Below are 18,373 nucleotides of genomic sequence, written 5' to 3' on the forward strand. Positions count from 1 at the left end.
TCCATCTCCCCCTCCTCCTCCTCCTCCTCCTCCTCTTCCTCCTCCTCCTCCCCCTTCTCCTCCCCCTTCTCCTCCTCCTCCTCCTCCTCCTCCTCCTCCTCCTCCTCCTCCTCCTCCTCCTCTTCCTCCTCCTTCTCCTCCTCTTCCAGCACATGCTCCTCTGGCAAATCCCATCTCACTCTTCATCCATTCAAGACTCTTCCCGGTGCGTCTTGGGCCATCCTACTAGAGGGTGGCCCTTGTCTAGTCCTGCTGTCTCCTCTCACTGGCTTTTCCTTTCCTCTTAGATGTTTTTCTGTATTTAGCTCTATGCTCTATGTCTCCCCATCACGATTCAGTGCGGTATCCCCAACCCCTGGGTCTGTACAGTGCTCAGTGAGTGTTAGTCAAGTGAATAGGGGCAGAGCTGCCCTTCCCTTCTCCCCTGGAGGCTCAGCATCGCCTGAAGTCTCCTGCAGGCACAGGTTTTATTTTATTTTACTTTACTTTTGTGGTATTTGGGATGGAGCCCAGGGACATTCTACCTCTGAACTATACCCCAAGTCCTATATTTTATTCTTTATTTTGAAACAAGGCCTCACTGAGTTGCAGAGGGCCTCACTAAGTAGCTGAGGCTGTCTTCAGACGTGATCCTTCTGTCTCAGTCTCTCAAGTACTGGGATTGGGATTCCAAGCGCGTGCCATCACACACAGCTTGAGGCACAGGTTTAAACCAAGAGCCTTACACTCTACCCTTGACCTGCCCCGTGATGCTGGCTAGGGTGTGGGGGTTCTACAGGATTGGTGCCACCACGGAGCATCCACTTGGCACTCTGTGGACTGGAACCTGTGTTCATCAGCTTCCTGACACTGTGACAAAATGTTTGAGATAAGTAAACTTTAAGGAGGAAAGGTTTATCTTGGCTCATGCGTTCAGAGGCGTCAGTCCATGGCCACTTATTCCCATCACTTTGGTCCTGTGATGTGGCAGGAAATCGCGGCGGAAGTGCTGAGGGGAAGAGGTTTGTGCACTTTGTAGTGCCTGGGATGCAAAAGGAGAAAGAGAAGGGGACCAGGGCCCAAAGACCCCTTTCAAGAACCCCCGGAGACCTGCTTTCTCCCACTAGGCTCCATCTCCTGAAGTTCCCACCCCTTCCCAAGAGTCCTCAGGCTGGAGACCAGCCCTTCCACACGTGAGTGTTGGGGAAACACTCCAGATACAACACTTGAGGATCCCCGGGGTGAACTCGGCCAGCTCCTCCAGGGCTGCATCTTGCAGTTGCTCCTAATGCAAACTTGGAAAAAAAATTCTAAGCTTAAATGTACGTCTGTATGCATGAACACTCACACAGGCACAGAGAGCATGAGTCTTCTGGTGATGTGATGAGGTTCAAAGCTCCCTAGATCCCACCTGTGGTTGCTGGGGGAAGATCTTCAAGTGAGACACACTGTGAGGTGGGAGGAGGGCCGGGGATCTGCTGGTGATGGCCGGGCCTGTGGATGCCTCTGCACTGTCTGTCCAACAGGAACTCCCATCATGCAACACGGTGAGCAGCCAATCATGGTGCGCACGCTTGTAACCCCAGCATTTGGGAGGATGAGACAAGAGGATCACGGTTCGCCGAAAGCCTCAGCTACTTAGCGAGGCTCTTTGCAACTTAGTGAGACCCTGTTTCTTTTCTTTTCTTTTTCTTTTCTTTCTTTTTTTTTTTGGTGATACTGGGGTTCCTGGAAACCCTTCTACCTCCGGGGTACACTCTCAGTACCTATTTTTATACTTTTTTTTATGTGGAAACAAGGTCTCTTAAGCCAGCGCGGCTGGCCTTGAACCTGAGCGATCCTCCTGTCTCCACCTCCCAAGTGTGGGGATTACCACCACGCCCGGCAGAAACCCTGTTTCAAAAAATAAAGAATAAAAAATAAGGCTGGGGATGTAGCTCGGATGTAGAATGCCCCTGGGTTCCAACCCCACTACCTCAAAAAAAAAAAAAGTGCCAAGTACCTAATTGAACAATTTTCTCCACCTCTTCTGCTTTGGTAGAACATAGCATCATAGGGTGTGGTCTTGAGCTAGCATCCAGTCTGAACCCCAGATCCCAAACTCTTTGAATGTGTGACCTTGGGAGGATTACTTGACCTTGTGTGCCTCAGGTTTTTTTTTGGTAAGAACAGTATAGATATTGAATGAACTTATGTCAAGTGATTAGAACATCGCCTATCCAATTAGTCACAAACAAATGCTAGCAAAGATGAACATGGGTAAGAACAAGAGGCCTTCTGAAACTCTCCCCTCCCACTCAGCGTGGGCAGCTCAGCTCTCCTGCAGCCCTGTGTAGACACCTCTTGGCCGGTTCTCTCCTGGATAGGTGTCCAGTGACTCCCTACACCATTCTGCATTCCTCTTAAACTAGAGACACTGAGGTTGAAATGTGAATGGTTCAAAGGGATAGGGTAGGTCAGAACCTTTCAATGGATGGAAAACCATAAAAACCTGGCCTCTGCCTCTGCCCCAAAATCATCCTGGCAAATCCACAGTGATGCAGCCAGCCCTGTGGCCACCAGGGTGCCTTGATGGAGGGGAAGAGGATGTCTTATACACAGCTTTGTAGCAGCAGAGCCCGACACCACTGAGGCTTAGCACAGCAGCTAAGAGAGGGTTCCAGAGTTGGGATGCTGGGTTCTGAGTCCCGTGGTGGGTTTTGAGTCCCATGGACACCATGTGGGAGCTGTGGGAACTTGTATGAGTTTCTACATCTCTGCACTAGACCTTCATCTTGGTAAATGGAAATAGCCATGCCTCACAGGGCTGTGCAGAGTCTGAAGTCCTTTATAAATACAGAGACAGTGATTGGTGCATGCTAGAGATTGAACCCAGGGGTGTCCTTCCTCTGAACTACACTCTTAGTCCTTTTTATTTTTATTTTATTTTGGAATGGGCCAGGCTCTCCTTAAGTTGCTGAGGTTGGACTCAAAACTCGATCCTCCTGTCTCAGCCCCCCAGGTATTGGGATTCCAGGGGTACCCTGCTGCACTCCTTAATGACATACCATTTTGGCTAGTGAGTCAGCAGTGTCCAACCACAGGGAGGTGTCAAAGGTGACCAGATGGTACTGAGGACCACTGTGTCTGCAGACAGTGACTGCCATTTCTGGGTCTTCTGCACTTGCTAAGAGTGGTGCATACATCATCTCAGAGTCCCATACCCAAAGCACAAAAGGTGCCAAAGAACGCTAAGTCTGCATGGGGAAAGGGTATAAACATAGACACGCAGCCTCCCAGAGAAACCACAGAACCATCTGGCTCTCCTTCGCACCCAGAGCAGGAAAGCCCCTCAGAGCACCCCAGAAACATGACCGTCAGCTTCTACAAACCTGCATTCCAAAACAGGTCGTCACAAGGTGGCTCACACAGTGTGCCCAACTGATAGAAAGTTGGTCTTTTCGTGGAACCCAAGAAGTCTATCTCCCTGCAACTCCAACTGCTACTTCTGGTTTGCTATCTGGAATTCCAGAGAGGAGTCAGCTCTCTCATTCACCCCCCATCCAACACACACACAAGATTTGAGGGCTGTTGGCTGTTTTGAATCATTTCTGCAGGGTAAACATGCCCCTGCATCTAATTGATTTCTCCAGGACCTGGCCTCCAAACCTGGCACCTCCAGGGCAGAGCCATCCCTGTAGCTGGGTACAGGGACTCATTCTACCTCCCTATTCTGGAGAGAGCTGGGGCTCGGTTTTAACCTGCAGCTGGAGGGAACGTTTCTTTTCCTCTCTTGATGCTTTCTCCTGGGAATTTTGCTACCAGACCACTCCTAGACTCTCTGTCCCTTCATTGACTCCTCCCCAGGGAGGAGGGTGTAGTATTGGCTGGGAATACGTGGGAGGCTTGGCAGCCACTTGCCCAAGGAATGGAAGTTCTGCTCATTTCTAGGGTCAGCAGATTTGCAGACTCAGGTTCCCCCAAAAAGGGTGTTCACAATTAGCCCATTCTGGAAGAACTGCCCCCCTGCAGCTAGAAGCTTCCTTCTCCACTAGATGTTTGATCAATAATCGAGGTGCCACCACTATTTCATCTGGTGACTCTGGTGGCTTCTCCATAGATTTAGGAATTGCCTGGGGGAAGGGATTCTCTTTCTTAGGTGGCCCTTGGTCTCCCACTGCCACGTGATTGCTCTCTGGGAGTCACAGTATTTTTCCCATTTGAGATGCTTCTTGCTATGCATACGGCTTCACACTCCACAGTCATAGAAACACACATCTTAAGAGCAAGGCGGTATCTTTAGATTGCATAAACCATTCTCAAAGAGCTATCGAATTGTCTCTGTCTTAACAGTTTCCTTTGCAGACTTACCAGGGGTGGTTTTGCGAATGTCTAATCTAGACAATGCTTGATGAATTGGCCTGAACAAAATTGTCCCATAATCCAATTCAGCTCTGGTTAGACCGCCACCACTTTAGCCTTATCTCATCGGGACCCGTGACCTTTAAAATAATCACATTGTCCTGTTCATGCATCTTTAAATTCTTTTCTAATAGAGGGGGACATCCCAGCCCCAGAACTGCCTTGCTTCTTTCTGAAGGAAATTTGAAACCTACCTGCAGTAGCTCTAGAGATGTCCCCCCCCCCCCATGGATGATACTTGGTTAGCAAAAAGTGAAAGTCAAAAAATTTGCTAAAAGAAAGTTTGCTAAAGAAAGTTTGCATGTATACCCAAGTGAATATTTCAGCTTTTATTTTTTGTTTTGAAAATACAAAGTCTGAGTTGTAGCTGTTCTTACCGAGTTCATTTTAAAGCCCCTTTTCTAAACATGCATTTCTAAGCTATAAAGGTTTACCTATTTTAAAAGCCCCAAACTAAATATTCTTTTTGAAAAGTGGGTAGATATGGAATATCTTCATAATATAGAAAATATTCTTTTATTTCCCACATAGAAAATATAAATGTTGGGCCACCGCTGGCAGTTACTTAAGCAAATTATTTTGACCTCTACTAGATGCTAAAAAGACTTAAGTTAGAAAAATATTTTTATGAAAGATACATATATATCCATACATTTATACATATGTACACATATATGTAAAATATGTAATAAAGAAAGGAATATTAAGAAAGAAGCATTTTTATGGTCCTAGAAATTGAACCCAGGACCTCTCACATGCTAGGATCTGCTAACGAGTTGCAACCCTGGCCCCCAAAGACGATTCAATTGGATAACAAAAGGCTTGGACCTATCTAACCCGTATACAGCGGTGATAAACATTTTGACTCAGGACCCTGTGCTGATATTCATTTATGCTCCTCCTGTTTGGACGTCTAGAAGTTTCTCTCCACCACCTCACTGCCTCTGCAGAGACAGTCCAAACAAGAGCATAAATGAATCTCAGCACACTGGAAAGTTCATGGGTTCAAGGCCAGCCTCAGCAACTTAACAAGACCATGTTCCAAAATGAGAAGGGATGGGGAGGTAGCTCAGAGGTAGAATGCCTATGAATCCAATCCCTAGTACCAAAAAAAAAAAAAAAAAAAGAAAAAGAAAAAAAAGAATGAGAGAGAAGGACAGAGTGGTTAGACTCTTTCCCAGTACCCCATTCCCCCTTTCAAGCCTCCTGTCTCCTTCTTGCGGCTGGGTCAAGGCCCCTAGGTCTTCCTGGCGGGTTGAAAACCCCTCTGCTTCCAGCACAAACTGTGCTCGTCCTCAGGGGAGCAGAAGGCGGAGGAGGTGAGGGCCCAGGCCCTGGAAACCTGTTTAAGACAACAGGAGAAACCACTCACGTTCTTCCAAATAGGTGAAATTTCGCTTTCAGCTTTATTTACCTGAGAATGAATTTCAGTTTCAAGAGGCCTTTATGTCTTTGGAGGCGAAGCACCCAAGATATAAGCAATTTTCAACAAGAGTGCTACACATTTATCTTTATAACAATTTGTGTGTAACAGCTTTTATGCAAATGACACTAAAGTGCCACCTTTTTTTCTAAATTGGACATTTTTATGGTTATAATTTTCTTCTGTAATAACAGCAAAAAGAAAAAAAAATGGTTGTCCCTGTGGAGTTGAACATTTCATCGTCAAGCAGCATCTTGTGAAGTTGGAATGACAAGTTTCTTTCATTTGCACCAAGAATGACAAAAAAAAAAAAAACCCACGATGTTCTTTGTCTGCTCTCCTTCGTTTTCAGGGGCAGTTTGACTTCGGGGCCATCTGCCTCTCCCCCTTCAGCAACCCCCAGCACTCAGAGAGGTCCCCAGAAACTCAACTTCAAGGTTCCCCAAACACCGCTCGCTCTTCCTCCTTCCAAACCGAGAGGCATAAATTACCCGGTCGGATTTCAGTTCTACCACATTGTTGGGTCTTTTGCATTCAGACCGGCTTTTCCGCAAGTCAGACAGGTGACTTTTATAGACAATGGGGTTTAATTGACTACAATACAATAGCATTTATATACAGTATATTCCAGGAAACCATCCCGAGATACTCATAGAATAATCCATGTTATTGTTGCTTAATCGACCGAAAATTTTTGCAGAAAAAACAGAAGACAGCATGCATTTCCAACAATGCCTCAGATTTATCCAAGGACTCGGCTACACGATAAATACAATTTGTGGCAGTGGAGGCCTTTGGGAGGGGTGATTCTAGAAGGTCGTAGCAAGCCCTGGGCTGGAGGGGTATGGGAAAAGATAAAGGCCTGTGCTCTGTGGGACCTGGAAGACTTGAGCCCTCTCTCTGGGCTTCTGAATCCTCAGTTGTAAAAAGAAAAAAAAAATAGTTCTTTTCTGAGAGTTTTCTTAAAAAGAGCTGGTTAAAGGGGTTTCTTAAGCATGGTCAGAGAAACTTGCTGCAGTATGTATTAGCTCTGGATTTGGCGAATTGAGAGGCACGGGGAAAACTGTTTCTGGAGTTTGAAGCAACTTGATGTTCACCATGAGGGAAGAAAGAAAGGAAGGAAGGAAGGAAGAAAGAAAAAAAGAAAGAAAGGAAGGAAGAAAGAAAGAAAGGGAGAAAGAAAGAGAGAAAGAAAGGAAGAAAGAAAGAAAGAAAGGAAGGAAGGGAGAAAGAAAGAGAGAAAGGGAAAGAAAGGAAGAAAGAAAGAAAGAAAGAAAGAAAGAAAGAAAGAAAGAAAGAAAGAGGCTAGGACTTGGCTTTCAGACACTTAGTGTTGAACCCAAGGATGTAGAACATTCCAGGCATCTGACATTCGGAAAATAATCTTGTCTTTCTAAGCTTTCATTACCCATGTCTTAGTATATTGGAGGTGCTATAACAAAATACCTTCAACTGGGTAATTAGTAAACAGCATAAACTTATTGCTTACTGTTTTGAAAGCTGGAAAGGCTGAGATCAAGGTGCTAGCAGACTCCGCCTGATGAAGGCTGATTGGCCACCTCCTTGGTGGCTGCCGGTGCCCTTCACATGTCTTTGCCTCGTGGAAGAGGCAGGAAGGCTTTCTTGATCCTGATCCTTTTTTTTTTTTTCTTTTGCTGTTGTTGTTCAGGGGATTGAACCTAGGGACATTCTATCTCTAAGCTATACCCTCATCACTTTTTAAATTATTTTTCTTCATTTTTTAAAATTTGAAACAGGGTCTCACTAAGTTGTTGCGAGTCTAAGTTGCTAAGGTTGGCCTTGGACCAGTGATCCTCCTGTCTCAACCTCCCATGCACTGAGATTACAAGCGTGGGACACCACACCAAGCTCAATCCTCTTTTATTAGGGTGCAAATCCCAATGACAGGGACAGCCTCATTATTTCCTCATAGGGAGCTAAGATTCTACCTCTTAATACACTCACATAGCAGATTAAGTTTTAACATATGAATTTAGGGGAGTCAGAGTTTCAGGCCACTGAGAGCCACAATTCCTATCTTTTAAGGGTCTTATGAAGACGAGAAGAGATCATGAGCATAGAGCATGTGAATATTTACACATCGGTGTTTATGTCATTGATGTGAGAAAAGCTCATCTTCTTTCCCCACTCAACAGAGATTTCAAAGCCACCCAGAAGGCACCTGCTGTGTCCTTGTTACCACCCAGCCCAAAGGGTTGTAATTTTTGATCTGGAGGTTCACACCTCTGAGGCCCATCACTTAAAAAAAAGTACCACTTAACATAATGTTCTCCAAGGCTTTCCATCTTCTACATCTGAACATGTGTAAAATTATGAATAAGACGTGGTTAACCTAGACAACCATTGGTGGGAGGGGGGAAGGGAAAATGGGGGCAGGGGGAGAGGGCACCAAATATAGTTTAAATGTATGCTATTTATGTTCAATAATAAAATTGTTAAAAAAAAAAAAGTACCATGTTCCTGGCTTCTTTCCTGGGGCCACATAGTTTACATAGTTTTCTCCTGTGACCCTTCCTGGGCTCAGATCTGGGCAGACACCAGAGATTTGCCAGCAAGACACAGTCTAGCTTCAGTAGGGAGGGAGGGAATGAATTACAGCTCTCTGGAGAGTGGTCTCTATGCCGGTGGAATATTGACTGATTTTCTCTTTCTTCTTTAACCCTAATGAAATATGTGGCACCTATATTTTTATGATGAACATATCGTTTACAAAATTTTTTAAAAATCTATTTTTTTATGCTGAAATTAAAAGAAACCCTTCAGAGCAAACAGCTCAGAAGAGAAGCCGATCATTTTTGATACCCAGATTTGGAATTGGAAATATTTTCAAAAATAAGTGGAATGGGGAAATTACTACAGTACAAATATAGATGCATATATGCTTACTTATGTGTGTATCTAGAAGCTAGTTTGTCGAGACGTGTGTATATTATGTGTGTGATAAGTTGTGTTCAGAATGCAAGTATGTAATATGTGTGTCTGTCCACACTTAGGAGGTTTTAAAGGCACTTCTGTGCCCCCAGAGACTTAGTGGGACCCCTGTACTGGGACTCCCTGGTCCTGGCCTCATTTGTCCATAGGGAAGATGTCTCGGAGTTCTTACTCTGTTCTGCTTTTGTCTATATTTTCTGGATCTCCTAGGTCACAGGTAGGACTAAAGCCCTGAAAAAAAAAAATATATATATATATAGTGAAATAAAAAAAAAGTTGTGTGTGTATGTATTTTTTTTTTTTTTTTTTTTGGTGGTACTGAGGATTTAACCCTTTACCACATCCTACCTCTGAGCCAACTATCTTTTATGGTTGCTGTTTTGTTTTGAAACAAGGCCTCACTAGGTCTCAGAGGCTGGCTGTGAACCTGCCACCTTTGGCTCCTCCTGGCTTCCACATGCAGCTTTCAAGTCCTTACGAGGCTGTCCCTCCCTCTGGCAGTAGAGAGGAGTGGGAGCAGGCTGTCTGGGGTCTTTCTCCCCCACTGCCACTTGCCGACAAGACCCATTATTTATCATTTCTTCTGTAATTCAGTCTCCTTGTTGAAGAATAGGGAGAGCAAGCCAAAGGCCAAAGCTGCTGGGGGAGCAGAAGCAGCTCCTGACCTAGGCTGGCCATCTGCTAAACATCCCTTCCTTTTTCACTGATTTGATGCCTAGGGACCAGGTTGGAGATGTAGGAACCACCTGTCAGCTCCTGAATAGAAAGTGTGGTTTTCCAGGGGGACAGTAATCCTGAGGACATAGCTCTTCCTACTATCACCCACTGGACAGAGGAGGAGACTGAGCATCAGAGCAGAAAGTACCTAGGTGTTGGGGCCAAGGACCAGGCTACTGTCCAGCTGGCAGATATCCACAAGGGAAATGCAGCCCGGGATTTTGTCTCCCAGATCATCTGCCATTGACGGCACAGCTTTAACTTGGGTTCCTGCGAGCAGAACTGCTTATGATGCCAGAGAAACGACATCAGCTCATCCACACACGCTCCCAGAAACCAAATAGCAGAGCACATCCCTGTGCTGGGACCGCCGCACAAGACAAAGCATTTGCATGGATCTTTTGTGAGCTTCCCTTTGCCGTGGTGGAAACTCATTAAAATCTCATGAAATCCTCTGCATAACATGTGGGGCAATGCGAGCCGGCCGCCCTTAAAGTTAATGCGTGTGTGTTCAAGGAGCGGGGCGGGAGGCGCGTGCATCCGAGGCGGCTCATCATTGGATCCAGCTGCCCTCGCATGGAGCGCTCTTTAGCATATTTTAATTACTGTCTGCCTGTCCCTGTAAATAAACGAGCCACTGGCTGAAGCTAGGAGCAGGCTGGGGACGGAAGCCTAGGCGTGGGGTCCCAGCGGTCCCTCTACTTGCGGCTCTACTGAACTTGGGGATGATTGCTGCAGCCAGAAGAAAGGCTGCCGGCCTACCTGGGATTAATGAGTACCCAGGGAATGTGGGATGGCTCTAGGCTGGAGCCGGGGTCATTAAATTCTGCTGGTCATTAATCCCCTGGAACTGCCCAGGGCTGGGGTCATTATTCTTGGGAGATAAAAAATTCAGGACCGAACAGCACAAACGAATGAATATTGTGTATTTCGCACAGTGGCCGTGTGTTTTCCAATTTGTTGGCAGAGACCCGTTCCAGGAAAACAAATCTCCTTTTCGTACATCGACTGCGCGCGCATTGATCATCTCCGCTTGAAGTTGGAATTTAGCTGGAGTTTTTGGTGTTTACCTACTGTGTGTCGGGAGCCATTTTTAAGTTTGACTTCCTTTAGCCCTCGAGAAAGTAAAGGTCTCACTCTTGATTTCATGATGAGGACACCTTAGGTCAGAGAGTGTAAGTGACCTGGGTAAAGTCGCACAGCTGAACAGGGAGCAGAAAGAACCAGGAACTCATTCATTCTTGTATCTATCTATTATTATTATTTTTTTTTTTGCGGTACCAGGGATGGAATCCAGGGGTACTGTATCTCTGAGCTAATCCTCCAGCCCTTTTTTAAAAAGTCTTTTTATTTTGAAACAGGGTCTCACTGAGTTTCGAAGGGTCTCAATAAGTACCTGAGGCTGTCCACAAACCATGATCCTCCCATCTCCGCCTCCTGAATGCTGAAATTACAAGCATGAGCCACCGTGCCTGGCTTATCTATTTATTTAATAATGTATTTTATTTTATTTTATTTTATTTTATTTTATTTTGTGGTACTGGGGTGGAACCCAGGGTCTTTTCTACCTCTGGGCTATACTCCCAGACCTTTTTTATATTTTATTTGGAAACAGGTTCTCACTAAGTTGCTGAGAGCCTCACTCAGTAACTGAGGCTGGCTTTGAATCTGTGCGATCCTCCTGTCTCAGCCTCCTAAGCGCTGGGATTACAAGCGTGCACCACCAGGTTCGGCTTATCTATTTATTTTTAAACAGGGTCTTTCTAGGTTGCTAAGAGTCCTGCTAAATGACCGAGGCTGGCCTTGAACCTGCAATCCTCCCATCTCAGCCTCCTAAGGACTGAGCTTACAGGTGTGTGGCACCATGCCCGGCTTCATTCATCCTTCAGGTTTGGTGCCTCACTCATCTGTCATGGCTACCTGTCCAGCTGTGGGCATTATTTAAGCAGCATATCAGACCTTGAAAATCTGTCTGTATTCAGATCCCTCCAGCTGGTTGTCCTCTTTGGAGTTTTCCATTCATTTCCATGAGTCACGGAGGAGGTTCAAGCCCACTTTGAAATTGCTGCGATACCTGGTGCCATCTTTGCAACAGCCTCCGGGCACAGGATCTCTTCTTGCAGAGGGGCTGAGCTTCTAAATAGAGCCCTGAACTGTACTGCACTAACCGGGCATCTCGGCTTTGCGATGATGACTGGAGCCATCCTGCGCCAACGGGACTTCTCCGTGCCTTGGTTTCTTTATTTGTGAAGTGGGACATCTAATCATGTCGCCTCATGAGGTTACTACGAGGCTGGAGGAGCTGGTCTCGGTAGTGTACTGAGAACAGTGCTCGACACACAGCAGGCGGCCTAGATGGGCTTACAAAAGAAAATGCAGTGAGGTGAAGTAAATCGCAAGAAAGAGTAAGATAAACGCAGATGCAGTAAGACTGTAAGAGAGAAGAAGAAAAAGAAGCCAAGGCAGAGAGGTTCTCTTGTAAGGCGCACGTGCCCTCTCAACTTCTAGTATGCTTGAATGCACAGGCTACATTTCGGTATTTGCCGGTCTTTAATACAACTGTGAACTGGCTTCCACCATCAGCCATCAGCACGTTTTTAGCTTCCTGGTCACTACTTTCCTTCTGCTCCTGCTGTACCAGCCTTATGAGTTCTTTTACATGCAAAAGAGAACAAAATGAAGCGGCAAAGAGCTTGGGCACTTTGAATCCCTACTATGTGCTTGGAACTTTATATGAAGCAACTCTTTATTATTATTCTTATTCTGCAAGGCTTCTAGGCCTTTGAGGGTTAACACAACCTGGTTCTAGTTCCTAGTTGGAAAGAGTAGATGGGGATTTGAACTGAGAAAGCCTTTACAGCTTTGATTTGTCCAGCACTGACAGACAAAAAGTTGTGTAACTGGCCAGGTGTGGCGGTGCACATCTGTAATCCCGGCGACTCTGAAGGCTGAGCAGGAGAATCACAAGTTCTAGGGTAGCCTGGGTAATTTATCAAGACCATCTCAAAATAAAAATTAAAAAGGACTAGGGTATAGCTCAGTGGTAGAATAGCCATGGGTTCAATCCCAAACGCTGCAGATAAAACAGAAAGAAAAATTAAAAACAGAACAAAGTTGTCTAGCCATTTAATGCATAAATTATAACACTACTATTCTTTCTAACCACGTGCTTATTATATTAATTTTTTAGGAAACCTTTTATAATAATAGTAAAAAACAAAACAAGAATAAAAAATTAAGGTATTTTTTTTCTGCCCAAGAAAACTATCTTTTTCATTCCAATTTCCTTCTCAGTCATAATAATTAAAAATACTTAAGTTTAATTCAGCTATTTCCACCTAATATTAATCCAAGGTGGGTAGTTTGAAGAAATTCACTCATTTTGATTATTTTGTTAAGAAACCAGACAGTAGTTGCATTATTTTATGGCTATAATTGAATTTTGTCCTGCTTCGGATAATTGCTCATTAGAGCAGTGTAGGTGAGTTTTAACTATTGTGTTAGGTAAAGGGTTAAATCTTCCCAGAGCAGAGATGCGCCTGCCCATTGTAAGGGGTGTGTCTGTTAGGAAGCTCTGGCCTCCGGCCTCTCCAGGGAGGCTGAGCCTGGCTCTCCAGCATCCTCCACAGTCAACACCAGGATGCATTTCCATTGCTTGGAAAATCTCTTTTATTCATTATGTGAGTTGAATTTATGCAGTCCCAGAAGCCCTGCCATGGAGGTGCCTGGCCCGGGACACTGCCTCTGCCTCTCTGATATGCAGGGTGACTGCATTCATTCATTCATTCTTTCGTTGGTTCATTTGTCCATTCATTCATTTGATATGTGGTTATTGAACAACTTGGCTTTCAAGGCACCTTGTCAGGACACTGCCCTATGAACTACTACATGCACATGCGCCCCTTGGGTGATGGTGAAGTGTAGATTTTGATTCGGTCGAGTGGAGAAGATCAGAGTGAACAATATTCTTCAGGACCCTAGGTGAGGCTGTCAGGAAGCCACACCCGTGAGACCCCGGAGGGCGCGAAGGTGAGTGAAGCTTTGTGGCGTTGCAGACAGAGACAAAGCAGCCTCGTGTGGGCCGAAAGATGATTTCAAAAACTGATCAATGCTAGGAAAAATAAAGAGAACCTGGACCTGGGGTGCTGGTCACAGAGGATGGTCTGGAAGGATGTTTACCTCTCTCAGAAGAGGGGAACAGGGGACAACAGGAGGAAGAGCAACTTAGCAAGATACTGTTTCAAAATTAAAAAAATAAAACAAAATATAAAGGGCAGGAGAGTGTTGCTCAGAGAAAGAATGCTCCTGGGTTCAATACCCACTACCTACTCCAGGAAGGAAGGAAAGAGGGAAGGAAGGGAGGGAAGAAGGGAGGGAAGGAGGGAGGGAAGGAGAGTCCAGTCTGGACCAAGTGAATGAGGAAGAGACACACCAAAGGACCAGTGGTGTCAGACCCATAGATTACAGGAAGCAGTTTGGATTTTTGTCCATCTCAACTGAGCCATCATAAAATGGGCTGAGTAGATCTTTGACATACTTGGAATTACTTTTCTATGAAACTCTTTAGTGTAGGGAAAGTTCAAAGGGGTAAGAAGGAAAGAAATAGCCCAAGTTAGAGGTCTTGGTTGGGGTCCTGGAGAGAGACAACAGTGGTTTAAATTGGGGATAGCAGCAGGTGGCTCGAGTGTATTTTTTGGAGGTAGTATCAACAGGTAAGTGATTTTGTTTTTATTTTATGGACCTCATGCATGCTAGGTGAGTGCACAATCACTGGGCTAAACCCCAGCCCTCGTCATTCTCTTATCAATTGAAGGACTTGGGTGTGGCCGCCCTAGGTGCTGTCGGCTCATGCTCAGCTCTAGGAAGACTCAATGCAACCGAGGAGGGAGATGGGGCCACGAGGGTCAAGGGAGGGGCTGCATCCACATCCCTGTTTGAGTGTCAGTGTTGGCAATGTGAATCCCCTCTCTGAACCTCTGAGTCCACGTCTATGAGGTAAAGGAGCGAAATAAGGATGGCTTAGATCAGATCACAACCTCTGCACGGGTGACATTCCATCCTGTAGATTTGTCTCTTTGCTCATTTTTACAATGTTTTGTGAGTCTTGGGGGTAAAATATGGTTAGTTTGAGCACCATGAATTGAGACTGAAGAAGAAAGTCACCCAGAATAAGTCAACTGAAGGAATAAGTTCCTCTGGACTGATTTAAGAGAGATGTTCAATGCCATGAGGAAGTCCATGGACTCCTGGGCTTACGATGCCAGAGCTGGTCGGAATTAGATAACATCTGCCTGTGTCTGTTTCTCCATCCGTGAAAACTGCATGGTGCTGTTGCATGGATTAAATGTGCGAGTGTAGGTTAAACATTACTGCACGAGCTTCCCACTCAAGACAAGCGTGGTGCACACTGAGATATTACTATGGTGGCTCTTGCTGCTGGAGTAGCAATATGACTGCTATCTGAGTATGCATTCACGGTGTTTCCATTTGATCATGCCAAAGGCCCTTTTTCCTCAGAACTTGATGGATCTCTGGTTCATACTACATTTGGGAAAGAAACAGGGCCAAAAAGGAGAAGGGCCTCAGGGCCCCCTAGGGCCTATGTTGAAACCAGCCTGTATAATTCATCAGCTCTTCGATATGTGAAAGGGAGTTGTACTTTCTGAACTGAGCACTTTCTTCTCTATACATTGGGGCAAAGATTAGATGTGATGCCTGCTAGATACTCAGCATAACCCCCAACCAGCATAACTCACTTCTCAACGAGATAGGCAAGCACCCAGAAATATTTAGCAACAGCTTCTGATATGATAGACACTGTGCTTGGTATCAGAAATACAAACATGACCCCAACTTCTAGGTAGAGTGTCTGGTACAGAGTATGAAAGTGGGGGGAAAATGGTAGGGACAACCATTAGGGTGATGCCAATTTACCTCACAATGAAGGGTCCTTCATGGAGGTGACATTTCTATTACTATTGGAGTTCACTTGTCAGTCATTCAGATGTCTCTTACTGGGCTCTGAAGCACCTGGCATCCAGCCATGTGGTCAGTTTAATGTCGGAATCACACAGTGATTATGGATTGCTTTGATTGGCTAGGTTGTAGAAGAAAGCTTCCCCCATTGAGGCAGGCAGAATAAGCCACCCACTGACCCTCCATCAAAGTCCTCTGTGTGTCTCTGTCCCTCCACTTGTTCTGCCAAATGGGTTCTAAATTCTGGACAAAAAAAAAGTAAAAAATAAATAAATAAAATGAAACCAGTCTCTCACAATCAGAAGCACAAGGTGGTTTAATGAGAAAATAATAAAAACACAAGGACATCCTACTTCAATGTATAAACCAGTAGTTTTAAAGCAACATATCCCAGGAAATTCTCTGCACCCAAGATAGTATTAACAACATCAATTTAAAAAAATGCAGTGTCAAGAAATAGAAAATTATATATAGCACCATTTCAGGGGGACTACAACCAGCGTAGAGCTGTAAAGTCCTGTCAGCAAGGTTCTCTGCAGTCCAGGCTGTGGGTCTGCTCAGTGGGGGAGACTGCCAAGAACTCTAGCCCTTCTCCCATTTATGGGAAGAGTTGTCTGAACTTGGTGGGAACTCATGAGGGTATGATTTTTGGTAGTGACCCAATGTGGCTAGCCTTCGTCCGGTGGTCTAATGACCCATCAAGCCAATTTTTCCTGGCATCTTGGCCTTGGAAAGTCTGGTAGGCAAGTTGATTGATTGTTTGGTAAAAGCAAAGTAATGCACCAAGGTAGTTTAAACAAAGCAATCATTATATCGGGTTAGCAAAGAGGAAAGTGACCTCCCAATTCCAGGGAAACAAGCTAAGAAAAACAAGGGGAGAAAATTAAAAAGAGGGAGCAAAGATCACAATGACCTCGCCATTACCCCTCCCCTATTTCTCATTCTCCTTTCCCCATTTTCCGTTTTCCATGCCCTATTCTTAGGAAATAAGTTAAGAAAAATGAAGGAAAGAGGATAAAGGGAAGGTGGAGGGAAGTGGAAGAGGGACCCATCTTCACATGCTCTAGAGCTGTGAGCATGTTTGTTCACATAGCAAAAGGACTTTGCAGGTGTAATTAAGTGAAGACTCTCAAGATGGGATTGTTGCAGATTATCTGTGTGGGTCAGATCTAATCATCTGAACTTAAAAGTAGACAATTATTCCCAGATAAGGCCAGAGGAAGAATGATCGCAATAAAGTAATGGCTTTGGCTTTAAATCTAAAAGGAGAAGCTCCCAGCCAAGGAAGAGGACAGTCCCTAAAAGCCAGAAAAGACACAGAAGGGGTATCTCCTTTGAGATTTTAGAAGGAAACGTAGCCCTGCCACCATCTTGATTTTAGCTCTGCGAGGCCCGTTTGGCTTTTCACCTTCTAGCAGCAGTATAGAAAACAAACACCTCATACAAGGAGATGGTGCTGTGTGCCATAGTCAGACACCGTGTCATCAGTTTCCTTGAGAGTTCTTACTATTAAACCACTTCACAGAGAAGTCAATATTAGGAGTCTCGGGGGCTGAGTACTGTGTTCAAGGCTAGTAAGAACCTAACTTGGAGCCAGTATTGTTCCTGCGTGCGGCTGCCTATCTTCAAAGCCCATCCTGTACTCAGCCCACAACATAGTTTTGTTGGGTAGCCTCAAATTTTTAAACTAGAGATATTCTTACAACAGTGACCACCAAATGTCGGTCAGTGCCCTGGGCCGCCGCCCATCTGTTGAGACATGTGCGCTAAGCTCTGCTTTCAAACTTTGTTTGGTTGAGCCTGTCATGTCACACAAAACTTGTGTGACCTAGCTTGTAGTTGCTCTCGCCACGGAGGTATCACTTACTGGTGAGTGTATTTTACTGCACTGTTATAGATCTCTTCACTCAAGCAGCTGTCTAACACATTGAATAGTCTTTCATCTTGTCAAACACTTCCATTCGCCTTTCTACAGCTTTCTCAGCCAACATGTACACACCTAATCAATCTCACGCCACTGTCTCCAGACTTCCAAACCCAAGAGCCCAGCCCCAACCACTCTCTTAAAGAGACAACTGACTCTTTTTGTTGCACTTGGGGGACAGCTTCTTATTAGGAAATGATTTCCAAATGGGGTGAAGGAAGACTGGGCTGAGATTTTCTACTTACCTGCATTTCTACTAGACCTGGCACAGGATCTCTTTTGCCACAACAGGGAGACACACGGGTGGGTTGTTCTGATCTGTACACATGTATTGGCCGACACATGAATGTACGTCATTAAAGCAGGTTTGGTTGATGTCGTTGCATGCATTTATGATCTAGACAGGATGTCCCAGGTCTGCAGAATTGGCTTGCAATGTCTTCTGTCTTCCGGCGTCAATGTGCATCTAAATTCCCAGTGTCATCTAACCTTCCACTTCTCCCCTTGCCTTCTCCCCAGGTGCCGGCGACACTGGTCGTCATCCTCCTATGCCTCTGTGCCTTGATCTGTGGCCTCACCATGACCTGCAATCCCTGTGTACCCTGATCTGTCTCCTGAAGTCCTAATTATCCTTCGAACTTGACTTAGACAGGAAGCCCTTCTTGTATCTCCCAGAATACATCGTTGTGTCCGTGACTCCTCCAGGGGTCTTTGCCAGCTCTTCTTTTGTGCATATTTATATAACATGTCTTTTCTGTCTCTGTGAGAGAGCTTGCAAAAACAACTCCCGTTCTTCTCCCGTGCAGTTGCTTGCCCCCTTTGCCGTGCAACTTTGCAGCCGCCTCCCTCCCACCGTTAGATTCATCCGTGTTTCTTTTGGCCAAAAAGATGTTAGTGAGAGCAATGCAAGCGAAGGTTTTCGGAGCACTGATGCGATTGGATTTGCTCTGTCTTGTGTCTCCGCCATTGCCCTGAGAACGTGCCCCGGCTAGTCCTCTGGG

This window comes from Muscardinus avellanarius (genome assembly GCF_963383645.1).
Source record: "Muscardinus avellanarius genome assembly, chromosome: 12".
NCBI lineage: Eukaryota > Metazoa > Chordata > Mammalia > Rodentia > Gliridae > Muscardinus > Muscardinus avellanarius.